At 49.2% G+C, this 15,725-nt stretch overlaps 1 pseudogene; it reads right to left on the reverse strand.

Moving 5' to 3' along the window:
* Nucleotides 1-2,232: 2,232 nt before the first annotated feature.
* Nucleotides 2,233-2,799, reverse strand: LOC144175379 (S-phase kinase-associated protein 1 pseudogene; annotated as a pseudogene).
* Nucleotides 2,800-15,725: the final 12,926 nt, after the last annotated feature.

Raw genomic sequence — 15,725 nt, forward strand, 5'->3', positions numbered from 1 at the left:
GTAAAAATATCAGTTGATTTTATTTGCTTAGTACCTATATTGACTTCGCTGACTCTTCTCCCGCCTTCAAGAGGCCTTATATTTTCCTACTGGCGTACCAGTCAGCGAAGCGTCGCATGTGCAGCGCTTGTGTGAAGCGACCTTGACTTGGAGCTAGATACAGTGTACAAACAAACCAAGTAAAGAAAGGCACATTCTTCCATTCACAAACGTGTCCTGGCTTCGTTTCAACTAAGCGAACGAATTGCGACCAAGCAATTTTTTTTAACCTCCTTGATTGCGACGACCCGCCGGCGGCCGGCGGACGAAACGCTGGGCCGACTGACTCTGTCGGCCCAGTAGCGCAGCCGTGGCGCAGCCAATTGCCAGCTCATCCCCTCCTGACGTCACACGAAAACGCCACAGAAAATGGGCGAGCGTAAAGAGAGGAGGACAGCGTTTTCGAATTAGTTTTTGTACTAAATAAAATCGCGTAAACGCGCCTAGACTGTTCGAAACATGGCCTGGGGACTCCGGACTACAATTTGCGCTAGTAATCCCGCAATGTTTACATATCACTTCAGTGTCCCTTTAAGGCTTGCGTGTATGACGCAGAAACAAAACCAGACTGCTAGATATCAGTGACGGTGAGCTCACCATTGAAGGATTTATTTTACAGTGAAAAACTGCGTGATTTTCGCCTGCTGCTTTCCCACAAGCTTAGTCACTACACGGCACTCCGAAGGAGCAAGGTTACTTACAACCGTATGCGCCAACGTAACTCAAGTACCCTTTTGCCTTTGACACTTTTCGGTGCTTGACACGTTTCAACTACCAAACGTATGGGCGCCTTTTGCGGACTTGGCGCTATTTTACGCACTCAAAATTCTTGAGAGGTTGCTAGTTGGGATATTTTATAGGGCGGCGACGGTCTTCTTTCTCGCCGGTGGAGACGGCATTTAAAACGTTGCGTTTGTCTGGATAAAATAAATTTTCGTTCTCTGGCAGCAGAACCGTCGACTCTACAGGTAGCGTGCAACTACACGCCGACAGGCAGGCCTAGCACCTAATCGGCACGGCACTCACACGTGGAAACACACAGTAGTTTTGGGGTGCGGGCGAAATTCGCTAAATTAGTACATTTCTCCAGCCTATTCTTCATTAAGTAAAATGGCATAAACAATGACTCGCCAACGTAGCGAATTCGTTACATCAGGGTTAACCATCGGAACATCTTTCTTCCATACAGGTTGCAAAGACTTGCTCTGCAATGGGGGTGGCAATAGGGAACTGAAAAACCGGTAAATCCCAGAATTCGTTACCTAGAGGTTTGTTACATTCAGGTTTAGCTGTTTATCCGAAAGGAAGCCCTACGGCATATTGCTGCATGGTACTGCGACTTGCGCTTCTTTTCTTTTGTTACTTTCTCTTTTCATGAGAAGGCATTGAGAGGTGGCGCTCGCGTCAATGATTTTGGCGGGAAAACGGAGTTAGAGCTGTGGAGCCATCGGCTGCCGCAGGCGTTCTGGGCGTCGTGTCTGCCTGGCATTCAGGTGAGTACTGTGCGAAGTACTCCTTTTCTTGGGGTAAAAATTGGCGGGAGAGGAACAAAGTGATGAGTAATTTGCCACCGGTTGGCTGGCACTCAAGCGTACTCCGTTAATAGCTCGCTTTAGCATACGGTTTTTTTTTTTCAGTTTCTGTGAGCTTGTTGCGATCTGCGTTAATGGTGCTACCAACTGCATTTACAGCTGCAACCGAAACAGGTCGGTCAACGGCGGTGGCATTTCTTGTGTGACGTTACGTCAGCCAACAAACAGTGCCCGGACTTTCACGGACGCTGAGAAATTTTAAAAATTTAGCCAGTTTATTTACGTTGGTGTGCGCAAGAAGAAACCTTTGGCTCGGATATTGGCTCAGCTTTGGCTAAGCCGCGTAACCAAAAGACTGGGCGCGCTTATAGACCATGTTCTAAAGGATTTTGAGATGTTGAAGCACCATGACAAATCTATTTTGGGAGCCCTTCAATTTTGCATTGAAACGTAAACTTTGTACAGGATCGCACGTCGAATTTGGGCAAAACCTTTCCCTGTGACAGATTTTATGATGGGCATCACTCCTTCTTCAACACTCCGTCCTCATTCCTTCTTCAACATTCCGTCCTCAGTTAGCGCTGACTCGTCTTTTCCGGGACATTGCAAACGCCGCCCTCAGGGCAGGTCCCGGATACACCGACTGATTTGACCGCGTGGCTCATTTCTTCTTCTTTTTCTTTACCGGTTCTTCTGGAGTGGGCACTTGTCGGTCTTCTGCAAGCACTCTCTTCTTACTACGAGTGCAGCGCCCCTGGGCCGCCTCCTTCGGCACCTCCTCTGGTTCTTCCTTGGCGCTGACGAAGTCGTTCTTAATGTTGAACCGCTTGCGGATCTCCTCAGCAGTCTTACCCTTGATCATGTTGGCGACCGTCTTGGCGGTGACGTCAATCAGGCCCCTCATGTCCATGTACACGGCCGCCTGCAAAAGCTCGAACAGCGTGCTCTGGTCGAACTCAGCGAGGAAGTTGGTGTCCCACTCGGGGATGTTGTCGGTGCGCAAATCTTCCTTTTCACCCTCGGGCCGAGGTGGGTCGTCCCGGTGGTGCGTGGCCCATTCGAGGACCTTCTCCAAGATGGAGGACTCCACCTTAGGCACCGGTATCGTTTCTCCCTCGACGACGCCTAGCACGTCGAGCAGCGTATTTATGGTCTCCGACGCTCTGGCCACTTCGACGTCCACGTCGAAGACGGCACCGTCCAAGCTCTGTAGCTTGATGTTCGGCATGTCGCCTGAAAGGACACAATGTGGACGAAGGCAAGTTTAGGCAGGGAACTTGGGAACATGAGTAGGTTTTTGTAAATAACCCTGACTGATCAGCGAAAATGCGATTTTTGCGAGATGACAAAAGTTTTCGAAATTCATAACTAGTGATTAAGGAGGATCTGTGTTTGTCTCTCGGGGGTTTTATTAAGTGCGACGCACTTTAGGACCTCGCAATGTCCGTGCCGCCATCCGGCGTTCTCCGTGCGCACAGCATTGTAAGCCGTCTGTCTAGAGGGGCGCGCAGTGATGATGATGATGATGATGGTGATGATTATTATTGTGATGATGATGATTAAATGCCTCCACTTTGAATCGGGGTGACGGCGTGCTCCATCTAGTCTATCTTAGTAGTTTGAATTTAAATTTATTCCCTCAACTCGGATTTCTTTTTAATTCTGCCCTGCCGCTACCCCTGGCTGGGATGTTATTTTATCGACTTCCCTGCTTTTTTTCCACCAATACTCTAGCCGCTTCTTAGTAATACCTACTGCTGACCAGTGAATGCTTCCATCAATTGCGAAGCCCAGTGCCTCAGGAAGTAGGACTTTCCCCCAATTCTATCCGGCTAAATCTTTTGCCATCCTATTACTATGTGGTCGATTGTTTCTTTATCCCTGCCACATCCAACACATGTCTCATCCTGTGACGAATATTTTCCCGTGTAAGTTCGAGTTCTCAAGCAGCCAGCCCGCGCCTCAAAGAGCAACGCACTACCTTTATTGCTGTCATAAAAGTTCTCTTTCCGGATCTCTCTTTTGCTTGCTTTGTAGATTCCCAGCGATCCCTTCTTTTCCATCCTCTCTTTCCACATGAGCGTCTCTGTTTTCTTCACTTGCTTTTTAACTGCCCCCCCCCCTTGTTTATTTGCCGCGGTCAAGGTATATTTAGTCGCCAGCTTTCGCGTCCTCTTCCGCCATTGGGTGTCCACACTTTTAAGGTACACGTACCTGTGCACTCTGGCTTCCCAGTTCTTCTCATCTGAATGTCTTAAGCCGATCCTCAAAACGTATTTTAGTTTGCGCTTCCCTCGCCTCAAATGAAGGCAACCCATCCGCGCACCATCTGGGGAGAGCGCAGCAAACCGCAGTAGCAAAGAGCGCGAATTTCAAAGGGTACAAAATGCAAAAACACAGCAAAAACCTAAACTGTCATCGATAATTCCCGGAAAAAGAGCAGTTGCAATTACAGTTGAAACTACAGTGACTACAGTGTACAGTGAGCTACACGAGAGGGCGCTGCGGTGCAATGCGTATATAAGCGCGTTCCGGAATCAACCGACGACCATCAGGGGAACGTGCTTAGACCTCGTGTTTGCCAACTGTAATCTAGCCCCGCTGGAAGAACCACTGTCTCTGCACTTCACCGATCACAAGGCAGTGATCGTGAAGGGAAAATGCAGTCCGGAACTCGTCACAACGTATCAAGAATACCGTCAATAAAACACTGTATATACACACTGCACACACGTTTGTGCATTCATTAATGCATTTAATGCGTGACAATTCATGTCAATTCAGCCCAATTTGGGCCAATAAATTCACACATCTCCACGTTGCGAACGATGCCGAGGGTGCGAAATACCGGGACACAAATTGTCTTTCGTGTGGCGCTTGTCATTTACAGTGCATTTACTGCACCTTAAAATCATTTAAAACTCTGAGTGCATCAGCACGCATGCATCGATGACGCTCATCACACAGGCAATACACAACTTGCGTCCCAGTGCTTCGCACCCTCGGCATCATTCACGGCGTGGAGATGTGTGATTTTTTTTATTTGAATTGAATTTTATTTCCAAAGAGCGTACATGCTACATCAATTGGTAGAAAAGATATGGGAAAAGCCGCAGGCGGAACCCCCCGTGATGATTTATCGCAAAATTACATTTTTTGAACGTTTAGGGAACGAACCATTCGATCTCATAGTTTATTTTGTTCTGAGAGGAGACCAGGCTGAAATATGTGCACCTAGAATTTGGTAGGTTTAAGCCCGAAAAATAAATGGAAGTATTTATACAACCTAGATCCAACAGAGCTTGAATAGATATTTAGGGCTCCTAAAAAGTACTAACAGGTGATGTCAACCCGCAGCCAAACCACGGGTCGAAGACACTTGAAGTTTTGAAAGTACATTCCTGTCATGCTCTACATACTCTGCAGGACTGTATTTTTTAAGTTACAGCCGTGAAAGAGTAAACAATGCTAAACTGTTTGTCCGTGACTTCTTGTTATACCGCAGGGCCGTTCAGATGTCGAACTGGTTTTTGATGATATAGATAATCCGTTTAAATTTCTAAAAAAATGGTTTACGGTGTTTTACCTAAAGAACTCCCGATAGGACAAATTTAGATGTGGGGTAAATAACGTGTTTTACGGATTTCTGAGTGTGTGTTCACACCGCCGATATATCCAATTTGTTTTTGCTTACCAATGTTCCCCACACAAAGTTCCAAAACCTAATATAGAGATTGTCCTAACAAACACTTAAAAGGGGGAGCGCGGTACTGCCCCCCTCACGATGTGAAACTGCCTAAGTTGTGATATCAACATAATCATCACCATCAACATCTGTGATATCAATATAGACTTGAAATTGTGGACAGTGCACTCCTATTGTGGCGAAGGAGCTTAATTACGCTAAGCGAGGGAAAAGAGTTGGCCACGTATCAGCTTGCTCCGCTAAAAATGTTGTCGAAAGATGGCGCTTCGCTCATCCTTGCCACCTAACACGGCTTTTCTCTTCCCCTCCAACCTCTCATATTCTTTTTTTGCCCTCTAGCAACTACCATAATGATGTTTTCTTCAAGTCTATTCAATTTTCCCGTGTTCCCAGCCCCCGCCAGCAGGCTATTGGGATCAGCGCGTATCTCTTCGAGGCTGTTTTGAAAGTATGTTTTTTTTTGTAATCGTAGAAAAAAACCTAATGTGTGTTCCTAATTAACAGAACTCTGATCATCCTACGCGTCCCAAGAAGTACTAACGTGTTTACAATTTGTCCCCAAGCCACGATCAGAGCGCATTTTGACGGCGCAGCCAAATGAGTGCACGAAGCAGAACCGGATTTACCGGGCCGCGGTCCAATCGGTTGCCACAAACAAAACGGAGGTACGTGTGCCTTGAAATTTCGCATTCTTCAGAATTTTTTACCTTCAAAAATAAGTAAGGAGAACCGCGTTGTCCTCGCAAACAAAAATAAGCCTACTGTTCCACAGTGGGTAGCTCTGTTCCAATTGAATGCGCAAGGACCCGTACCAATGGTGGGCCAGGCACGCGCCGTTGGCTTTCAAACAGGCAAAAAGCCCGGAAACTTGTCAAGGATGCACCCCGCTGGCATGTTCAATTTCGTCCGGATTGCAGGGCCCCCTCGTATATCGAGAAAGTATAAGTAGAAATTTCAAGGGCACCTCTCATTCCGGGAAAGCACCGGCAGGGACACCCCTTACTGCGGTGACGCTCAACACGATTTGCGGAGGCCAGTACACGCCGTCGACGACGCTTGCGCCGTGATGCCGGTGACGAGCGGCACACAGCAACGGAGGCACGCTCCGCACTACCTGCCGAGCGGCATAGGTCGGCAAAACAGAAAGAACTCACTCAAACTCAATCACTATTTTTTTCATTCACGCTGTACTCAATCAAACTCAGACTCAAAAAGTTCGTCTGTTCACAAAATCACTCGTACTCACTCATCAAATACTCATTTGTAATCGTACTCACTTGTACTCAAACTCATTTGTCCTCACGAGTATTCGTACTCAATCTGCACTCATGAGTACTGAATCTGTACTCATGAGTAGTCACTCTGTACTCATGAGTACTCAATCTGTACTCATGAGTACTACTCATTCTGCACTCATAAGTACTCAATCTCTACTCATGAGTACTCAATTTGTATTACTCACGAATAATCAACTTATCTGCACTGTTAGCTAGGTCGTAGTTCGAATGAAAAACTAAGTAGAAAAAATAAATTGTTTAATTGATTAGAAAAACACAGGTTACATATAAATCAGGACAGAGGAAGAAAACGTTTGACGCGGTGCACTGTCGTTGGGCGACTTACTGCGCGAAGGCAAGTACATGTGAGAAAGCGAAACGGAACGTAAGCACTCGCGTTGCGTCTGGCGTCTCCTCTTGTTCTCAGGCCGGGACGGGCTCAGGGGAGCTCGGGGCTTAACGGTGCAGCCGTGGCCGTAAACTGCGTTTTTCTGCGTGTCTTCGGGTGGCAGCTTTTGTCGTCCGTTTTCTTGTTTGCACTACTGTACTCAGGAGTGCATACACTCAAGAGTGCAAGCACTCGCAAAAACAGTATTCATGAGTACTGTACTCATGAGTGCTGTGTACTCCTGAGTACTGTGTACTCATGAGTACTCATACTAATGAATACTCAAACTCATGAGTACTCATACTCATGAATACTGTACTCATGAGTACTCATACTCATGAGTAGTGTACTCATGATTACTGTACTCACGAGTAGTGGACTTACCCCTGTACTCACTCGTCATCGAACTCACTGTTTTTTTCTGGGTGTGTGACCACTCATCATCGTACTCACTCGTGAGTTTGAGTACAAATGAGTACAAATGAGTGTACTCACGAGTGAGTACGCCGACCTATGCCGAGCGGTAGCCTTGATAGCTGCCCTTGTAATAGCAACTATGAGAGAAGGCTTGCCAGCGAAAAGTGCGCGTCATGCATGCGCTTCACCGACTTGCTTCCTTCGGCACCTTTTCCCATACCTCGGCAAAAATGGGCGCCAACAACTCACGCTCACACAGAAAAATATTTTTTTCCTCACGCACTAACTCACACCCACCAGTCGCCCCCAACACTCGCACTCACTCGCACTCCCACTCACTACGCGCCCTCCTCCACTCGCACCCTCTCGCGCTCACGCTCATTATTCGCCTTCACCATTCGCAATCACTCACGCTCATTATTCGCCTTCACCACTCGCACTCAATAGCGCTCACCAGTCGTTGTCTCCCCTCGCACGCCAGTGTGTGCAGCAGACCCTCCATGAGTCATGAAACTGTATAGTATTAGTGCATTACAGCATAAGACGGCCATCCAAATCATGTTGTGAAATAAACACGCCACAAGAGAATTAATTCTAGAGTGCCCCATAGCAGGAGCCTAATGACGATATATTTCCGAAGCTAAAAGCAATCCCGCCATTAACAACCATCACAGCGAGCGGCTTCTGCGCCGAATAGTGGCGCTCACTGCGGTAAGCCCCGTGGCGCGAGTAGCACGAGTGCACTCGCGAGTGGTGAGCGGGGTTCCCCGCGAGCTGCTCTCGCACTCGCGAGTGGTGAGTGGGGCTCACCGCGAGTGGTGCACGCACCCGCGAGTAGTGAGCAGGGCTTACTGCGCGTGGGGCTCGCACTCACTCACACTCGCACTCGCCAGTCCAAAACGATGGCGAGGCTCACTCACCACTCACTCATGGGGGGGGGGGGGACGTGTGAGCGCACTCGTGAGTGAGACTGCGGAGTTATGCCTTTTCCACATGTTCGGTCAACGCTGCCATGTGAGTACATTCGGCGAAGGTTATCGCTGAACACGCCCACACGTAACGGCGTAAAGCAACTCACCTTTCGTTCTTCCGTGTCCCCCCTCGTTCGGCCGTTGCCGGTGTTGGCTACGGCAGGGACTTTACTTTCTGACGGCGAGCCGGAACCACCGGTGCTGCCTCGACTCCTCTTCGTCTTTATTGCTGGGCACTGCGTGCATCTGCCTGTGATTATGAGGAGGAAGACGAGGACGGCCTTTTAGCCTTTTGCTTATTCATCCTACTCTTCTGGACATTTCCCTTTTTGGTCCTCTTTCAATGACTCGATAATTTCTCCCAGACTGCATCTGAATTTTCTTTAGGATGAACCCAGTAGCCGGTTAGGAATATTTTTCTCTTACCCTGATGATCGGCCGATCCTCTGAATGGGTATGTTCCATCACAGATAATCACCATCATCGTCGATATCATCATCGGCTCCGAAGCTAAGTGCGCAGCTTGGTTTATCCCGGAATTAAAGAGGAAACTTTTTTTAAAACTGGTTCCAAGCAGGAGTGGCAGACACGTAATCCACAGCGGTGCATCAGACCCATACGGTAATGTGCTGCCACGGGTCAAGAAACTAGTTGCATACATAATAACGGTGCTAGAAGGATTGCAAAGGCGACAACCTCATACACCTATGTATACATGGCGAGAATGAGACGTCATGCGTAAGTCGTTTTGTACAACTGTAGTTGTGCCTACAGTTGTACCAAAAATCCATTGGGCTGAGCCGTCAGTATACTGAGCAACAATGCTTATCTAATTTGGCTGCGACGACGAACGTTGACGTCGGAACTGTCGCTAGTGCGTTGCGATTTCAGTATGGCCTTTTATAGGTTCCGCATACCAGATCAAAAAGGATTGATCAATGATGAAAACACCTGCCGTCAGAAGCGCGGTATTCCATTCAGAGATAGGGACAGGTTCAGCCCTTTCAGTGCGAGGCAGTATGTAAATTAAAATATGTTAAATAGCTCCGCACCGCCAGTAAACGAACCTAAAGATGCCAAACCGCCCTTATTTACGAATACAATGCGTGCAATTGAGTCAGAGAGCATTGAATTTAATTGATTAGAAATTTATTTCCAAAGAGTAAACATGAAACATGTATAAAAAGCACTGGGAGGGCCCAGGGTAAAAACCTTAGGTGGCACCTCCCATGAAGATGGTTAAAGAATGAACAGGTAGCGAGCAACACCGGAACGCAGATTTTAAAAACAACAAACTCTCATCACAAAAAAGAGAAAGATGAATACAACAACCAAGGAAAAAATGGCTGCGGCTTATAGGTCCGCTAACCTTGGATATGCAAAGAAAAAGCTTCGCTTAGTTTGGTTGAGCCATGGTTTCGTTTGGTTAACCTTTGATTTAGCTGTATTGCCGACCCCGTCCGAAAGCCGTTCGGTTCCGTGCAACGCTCATAAAAGGTGGCCGGGCGAATGCGGCGTTCATTCATGGCGAACGCACCGTTCCTCTTCGCCGGGGGCGAGACGAGTCGCGTTGCCGGAAACGACCCAGCGCCGCATGCATGGGAGGCTGCGGGGCTGCCTCGGCCGCAGCGGCAGGCGCCAACAGCGGGCCCGGCGAATCACGCGATGCGCTTCGAGGTGTGTGTCGCCGGGGTGTGTCTCCGGTCAAAAGGGGATTTGCGCATCCTCCCCGAAGTCGCTGGACTAAAGTAGTACAGCACTGCTTAAAAAAAGAATATTAGGCTAAGCGATAGATACACTGAAAAACAACAATGAGTACAACGCCAATCTACTCACAATATTGGCTGCGAGGGCCACCACTGGAGATGCCGCGCTGCGATCGTTTGACGTCATTTGTTGGATCCCCTTTCCCTTGCTGCGTAGGTAGCTTGTAGCGCGTGACACTTCGTGCACGACGCGCTTTCTAAGTGCATTTTCGTGTTAATTTTCGGCGTTTGAAGTTAATTATCAGTGCATCAAGCGTAGTTTGAGCGACTTCATAACCGTGTCAACTGTGGTAGGCTGCCCGCAAACGACTTGAACGGGGGAGGAGGGGGGGGGGGGGGAGGGGTATGCGGACGTATGCGACCGAACCCGGTGTAAGCTGCGGCTCGTTTCCCCGATCAGCATGGCTACGGCGATCGCGGAGCTGAATTTCTAGATTTCGCTTGTCGTTCGCAAGAAATGGATGAAGCAGGAAACCATGAAGCGTTAACTGCTCTCAGAAACGCTCCGCACACTCGTCCGCCGTGCCAGCCCGCCGGCGGCTCGAATCGACGCAGGACGCGGCAGCAACACCTTGTCACCGCTTTTTAAAATCACACTGATCACGGATAAGTGGATGTTACTGTGGTGATGTCCGTGTGGTGAAAACTTGTGCTAGGTAGTGTCATCAGCTGTGATTTTCGAAGCGATGCTCAAATATCTGCCGCGATCTACGCCCACCCGCCGCAGAGGTCGGTCCCGGCAGCCGGCACCGCCAGCCCGTTCACGCACGGTGCGGCGAGCGGCCGAAGGATGGCGATACCTGCGCGCAATAATCGGCCGAGGCCGTGGCAGGTATCTTTATCATCTATCGCTTAAATAGCAATCGCCACATATACAGAGTTCCACATACTTGAAAGGGGGTGCCAGTGTGGTGACAAGATGTGTTAGGGACTCTCATTCGCTATAGCGAATGAGAGTCCGCGACGCTAAGCCTAAAGTTCCCAACATTGGGCTCCGAGCATCCGAAGCCGGCTGCGAGCTGTTGGAGGAGACCCTCTTCTAAAACTCGCCGCGCGCAAGCGTGGGGTTCCCCTAACTTCTTGGGAGCCTCTTGGGGACACCACGAAGTGTTTCGCCTCGCACAAGGCCGCACCTTCTGTGAGCAGTCGTCAGTTCTCGAACTTGATGCTATAGAAAAACGCAGGCTCATTGTAAACAGACTAAGGACCACGTTGCAATTACAAATTCCCACAGCGAGGTCCTAATTAAAAGCAAACACAGGCATGTCTAAACTCGCGTTAATACCATTTATACATTGCGGACAAGGTGTCCCGAAAAGTTAATATAGTAGCCGACAGTATTACTGATCGTTAATCAAATCAGTGCATAAATATAAAAAAATTGGAGGGAAAATAGGCACTGCTTAAGCCAAACTGCAGATCATGCCAGCACTTTTACGCATGTGCGGCGAAACAATCCGTTCACCGTTCTCACGTAGTCATTCATTTTCCAGGCAATGCGCGCACTACGCGCGGCGAGGTCACAACTAAGCGCACGTTTCCGTCAATATTGGAAAGTCTATTTCCTTGCACACACAGTCTTTTACATGTCACGTCGCAAGCATTTCGTAATGAATTAACAGCATACTTTTCTCGGGATCAATTGCATCGTCCTTGGCGTTAGCTGTGCTGCACACGAGCTGTCGGTGGCGATGATAGCAACTACCTTGACGCGGCGGTGTCAGGCGAGTCGCTCATTATTCGGTCTGTAGACAACTATTTCTGTAATTTGCGTCGAAACCGTTAGGAGGGGACACAAGGTGGTCACAACGAAAAACAGGCGCTCGCATAAGCATAGGAAATGTGTTCTAGCAGACGATAACATAACCCGCCGTCCTACAAGTGACGTCACTGGTAGGTGGCGCCACGCTATGGCCTCGAGGCCAATACGATAGTAAATAAAAGTCACTGGTCTAGGGGGAAAAAGTCGCGTTGATATAGGGCTCGTATCCGGGCAGTTCACTCGAAAACCGACTATTCTCCCCCCCCCCCCCCTCCCCCCGACTAGTAAGGTCGAGCAGCGGGGTTCTTTTGGAATGTGCTTAACGAAAGAGGAGGTTTATCCTGAGCGAACCAGTTTGTGACGCTGGGTCGGTACAGGCAGTGGCGGGATCGTAAGTATACGGAATGTCACTGTCGTGCCAGAAGTTCGTAGCCGGTGCCCCAATTCCAACTTGGCTGTGACGTCAACATACCCGCCCACATTTTGCGCATGTCCACACAACGGGGTTCAACAGACAGCGCGAGAGCTATAAGTGTTGTTACATGTAAACCAGTCGCAAAACTCCACTTCCAGATACAAGATCACTTCAGGTTCGAGGATCAGACTATGATCATGTTTAATTAATGTTTTGTATTATCCGCGAGGCCCACCACTGGAGAGGCCAGCGCTGCGATCGTTTTGACGTCAATGGTAGGATCCCCGTTCCTGTCATGCTGCGTTGTTGGCTCGCAGCGCGAGACATTTCGTTTAGGACGCGCCTTCTAAGTGAGATGAAACGTTTATTATTTTAAAAAAAGGAGAAATTTTGCGCTAATTTTCAGCGTTTGAAGTTAATTATCAGTGTGTGAAGCGTAGTTTTACCTGATGGGGTCTTCATAACCATGTCAACCGTGGTAGGCTGCCCGCCAAAGACTTGAGCGTGGGGGTGTCTGCGGACGTATGTGACCGAACCCGGTGTAAGCGTAAGCTGCAGCTCGTTTCCCCGATCAAGATTGTTGGCTACGACGATCGCCGAGCTAATTTTTTTAGATTTCGCTTGTCGTTTGCAAGAAATGGGCGAAGTAGAAAATTACGAAGTGTTTACTGCTCGCAGAAACGCTCCGCACACACGTCCATCGTGGCTGCCTGCCGGCGGCTCGAACCGACGCAGGTCGCGGCAGCAACAGCTTGTTGCCGCTTTTTAAAATCACACTGATCGCGGATAAGGAGTTCCGCATTCGCGAAAGTGGATGTTATTGTAAAATTGTGAAAAATTGTGCTAGGTATTGTCATAAGCGGTGATTTTCAAAGCGATGCTCACATATCAGCCGACAGGCCGCGGACGTCGGCCCCGGCACCGCCGGATCGTTCACGCACGGCGCGGCGAACGGCCGAAGGGTGGCGATACCTGCGGGCAAAAATCGGCCGAGGCCGTGGCAGGTACCTTGATCATCGATCGCTTAAATGGCAGTCACAGCGGATACAAACTTCCACATACGAGAAAGGGGGTGACAGTGTGGTGAAAAGTTGTGTTAGGGACTGTCATTCGCGACTGTAACGACAGCGGCGATGAAATATCTGCTGTAACGCTAAGTTTAAAGTTCCCAACATATAACTCCGCGCATTCTATACCGGCGGCGAGCTAGCTGATGGAGAAGACCATCTTCGAAAACTCGCCGCGGGCAAGCGTATTGCCTTGCGTTCCCCTAACTTCTTGGGGGCCCCCAACGCTTAGTTCCCCTATTCTATAACTCCCCATTACCCCACGACGTGTTTCGCCTCGTAAAAAGCCGCGCCTTTTGTGAGCAGTCGTCAGTTCTCGAACTTGATGCTAGGGAACGGCGCATGCTTATTGTAAACAGACAAAAGCCTGTGTTTCAATTATACATTTCCACGGTGAGGCGTTAATTAAAAATACACATAGGCACGTCTAAACCCGATCGAAGGCGTTGGAAACTCGCGTTACTACCATTCATATATTGCGGACAAGTTGTCGCGAAAAGTAAACATATTAGCAGTACAGAGTACTAGTGATCGTTGTTGGGACTTCCTCGCTGCTAGCAGACGACAGTGATCATCATGATTTCATGCTGCTTTTCACGAGCTGTCGCATGCTCACGTGGCTGCGCCGGCTCGCGCCCTTCTTCTTCTAGATTCCATTAAAGCCTCATCGCATCACGACGTGTCGCTCCCCTTCCTGAGCATCGCGCCGCAGCTGAAGGACCTAGAGGTCCAACACATGGTGCCAAAACCCGGGACTTCTAGCCGACGACAAGCACATCGACGCACGGAGCCGCGAAAGCAGAGGAAACGACGCGGCGCCTGCGATCTTGGCGAGGGTTCCCATCTGCGTGTAACCGAATGGAGCGGCAACTTCGACGACGCCTCCGACTACGGGCGCAACTGGATGGCCTTCTAGCGGAAGCGGAAGGCCATATAAAAGGACATCGAGAGGCGACACCATCGGCAGTAAGTGTACTGCTCGACCGAATCGGCGCATTTTATGCACAGATTGAAAACGTGGATAAGGCGGTTTTCGAGGAGACACCGGACGACTTGCTAGAGAGTGAGACGTTAGACGCCGGACAGTACCGCGACAAGGTTGTCACCTTGACAACCTTGTCTTCATGCCACTCTTCGACGCCACGCCCGGCGACCGTTCTTTCAATACCAACAGGCAAGCACACATCCCCTCTAGCAGAACATCCACAGCAGGACTTAGACGTACGAAAAATCACTCGGGTGCCCTTTGGAGCTAATTCGAGTCCTGGAATTTTACCGGCTACTTTGAACCACCAGATTCAATCTGTGGTAAACTGGCACCCAACGACAGCCAGACTACCGCAAGACTCCACCTGTATGAACGATTCCCCCATTCAAGCAGAGCCCACTAACGAATCGATCAGGATGCACAAGAATGAAATCTCCCGCGAAGCTTGCATGAACATTTGCAAACCAGCGAGAAACGCCACTGCGGTCGTTTCCACCTTCGAGCATAGAATGACTTCACAGGGCAAATCCCTCTACTCGCCTCCGGGAACCCTAAAAGTGCTAAGCAGTCTTCGGAACCAGCGCTTCGATACACTTTCGTTCAAGCTCCAGAACATCCTGCACTACATCGAGAAGTCAAAAGAAAACTGGAAATCTTTGTGAGCGAAAGTGTGCAAAACGAGAAGAGTCGATGAAACACAAACGCAAAAAGAAAGAGCGAGCCAGAAGACGTAATGCCGAGCCCAAAGGGAGGCATCAAGGGAAAATTGTTGCGCTGCAGACACCCAACAAAACAGAAGTGAAGACGGCGAGATGTCCATGGAGGAAAACAGAAAGAAAATGCAGCAAGAGCACGCCCTCCCTGAAGGTCCGACACCTGCAAAAAAAGCTTCCCGTTTGCACCAACTTTCGCTGGTTTAGGTTTAGAAACCTGTCCTGCTCCTACTTTGATGAAACGACTGTGGCTTCCAAAACACTGTGGACAAATTGCATGAAGCGACAGGTTAGGCAGTGGAAACACCGATGGCGGAGGAAGCGCTCTCTTGACGGCGGACGACTGAGGCACGGGAATCTCAAATCCAGCCAAGAAAAAGACACTTATGGAAGGACAGAATCATTCTAATCGGCGAAAAAAATGTCATAGAAAACTGTGGACCTTGACGCCGCGATTAGAAGAGTCGATCAATGGACGGGACGAAATCTCAGGACTTGCTCTCTACGTTTTCCCAGCAGCACTACAGTCCAGCGTGGACTGTAAGCCATGGACCTAGCGTCATCTGTCGGCGGGGGAGACTGTTGGGACTTCCTCGCTGCTAGCAGACGACAGTGATCATCATCATTTCATGCTGCTTTTCACGAGCTGTCGCATGCTCGCGTGGCTGCGCCGGCTCGCGCCCT

This window comes from Haemaphysalis longicornis, unplaced genomic scaffold (genome assembly GCF_048455015.1).
Source record: "Haemaphysalis longicornis isolate Haplotype H1 unplaced genomic scaffold, Haemaphysalis longicornis Haplotype H1 scaffold_3, whole genome shotgun sequence".
Lineage (NCBI taxonomy): Eukaryota > Metazoa > Arthropoda > Arachnida > Ixodida > Ixodidae > Haemaphysalis > Haemaphysalis longicornis.